Source organism: Schistocerca americana, unplaced genomic scaffold (genome assembly GCF_021461395.2).
Source record: "Schistocerca americana isolate TAMUIC-IGC-003095 unplaced genomic scaffold, iqSchAmer2.1 HiC_scaffold_59, whole genome shotgun sequence".
In the NCBI taxonomy this organism is placed as follows: domain Eukaryota; kingdom Metazoa; phylum Arthropoda; class Insecta; order Orthoptera; family Acrididae; genus Schistocerca; species Schistocerca americana.
In genome coordinates, this window is record NW_025726335.1 from 1,900,878 (window position 1) to 1,903,072 (window position 2,195).

Genomic DNA, 2,195 nt, shown 5'->3' on the forward strand with positions numbered 1-2,195 from the left:
CTCTCCTGTGAGTCCAGTTTTAGATTCCGATGCTTCACTTCAGGTTTACTGTATCCCTTGGACCTTCTTATTGACGATGAAACACAGAAATTTCATCCGAATTTAATGCAAAAGGCACAATGCCGACTTAAGTACAAGAGGACTGACACTCTAACTTCCTACGATTTGAACCTCTCCTGTGAGTCCAGTTTTAGATTCCGATGCTTCACTTCAGGTTTACTGTATCCCTTGGACCTTCTTATTGACGATGAAAAACAGAAATTGCATCCGAATTTAATACAAAATGCACAATGCCAGCTTAAGTACAAGACCACTGAAACTCTAACTTTCTAAGATTTGAACTATTCCTGTGATTCCAGTTTTAGATTCCGATGCTTCACTTCAGGCTTACTGTATCCCTTGGACCTTCTTATTGACGATGAAACACAGAAATTGCATACGAATTTAATACAAAACGCACAATGCCGACTTAAGTACAAGAGGACTGACACTCTAATTTTCCATGATTTGAACCTCTCCTGTGAGTCCAGTTATAGATTCCGATGCTTCACTTCAGGTTTACTGTATTCCTTGGACCTTCTTATTGACGATGAAACACAGAAATTGCATTCGAATTTAATACAAAAGGCACAATGCTGGCTTAAGTACAAGAGGACTGACACTCTAACTTTCTATGATTTGAACTTCTCCTGTGATTCCAGTTTTAGATATCGATGCTTCACTTCAGGTTTACTGTATTCCTTGGGCCTTCTTATTGACGATGAAACACAGAAATTGCATCGGAATTTAATGCAAAAGGCACAATGCCGACTTAAGTACAAGAGGACTGACACTCTATTTTTCTATGATTTGAACATCTCCTGAGGGTCCTGTTTTCGATTCCGATTCTTCACTTCTGGTTAACTGTATCCCTTGGACGATCTTATTGACGATGAAACACAGAAATTGCATCCGAATTAATTACAAAATGCACAATGCCGACTTAAGTACAAGAGGTCTGACACTCTAACTTTTTATGATTTGAACCTCGCTTGTGAGTCCAGTTGTAGATTTCGATGCTTCACGTCAGGTTTACTGTTTCCCTTGGACCTTCTTATAGACGTTGAAACACAGAAATTGCATCCGAATTTAATACAAAAGGCACAAGGCCGACTTAAGTACAAAGGGACTGACACTCAAATTTTCTATGATTTGAACCACTCCTATGAGTTTAGTTTTAGATTCTGATGCTTCACTTCAGGGATACTGTATCCCTTGGACCTTCGTATTGACGATGAAACACAGAAATTGCATCCGAATTTAATACAAAAGGCACAATGCCGACTTAAGTACAAGAGGACTGACACTCTAACTTTCTATGATTTGAACCTCTCCTGTGAGTCCAGTTTTAGATACCGATGCTTCACTTCAGGTTTACTGTATCCCTTGGACCTTCGAATTGACGATGAAACACAGAAATTGCATTCGAACATAATACAAATTGCACAATGCAGACTTTTGAACAAGAGGACTGACACACTAAGGTTCTATGATTTGAAACTTTCCTGTGAGTCTAGTTTTAGATTCCGATGCTTCACTTCAGGTTTTCTGTATCCCTTGGGCCTTCTTATTGACGATGAAACACAGAAATTGCATCCGAATTTAATGCAAAAGGCACATTGCCGACTTAAGTACAAGAGGACTGACACTCTATTTTTCTATGATTTGAACCTCTCCTGGGGGTCCTGTTTTCGATTTCGATTCTTCACTTCTTTTTAACTGTATCCCTCGGACGATCGTATTGACGATGAAACACAGAAATTGCATCCGAATTTAATACAAAAGGCACAATGCCGACTTAAGTGCAAGAGGACTGACACTCTAACTTTCTATGATTTGAACTTCTCCTGTGATTCCAGTTTTAGATTGCGATGCTTCACTTCAGGTTTACTGTAACCCTTGGGCCTTCTTATTGACGATGAAACACAGAAATTGCATCCGAATTTAAGACAAAAGTCACAATGCCGACTTAAATACAAGAGGACTGACACTCTAACTTTCTATGATTTGAACCTCTCCTGTGAGTCCAGTTTTAGATTCCGATGCTTCACTTCGGGTTTACTGTATCCCTTGGACCTTCTTATTGACGATGAAGCACAGAAATTGCATACGAATTTAATAAAAGAGGCACATTACCGACTTAAGTACAAGAGGAC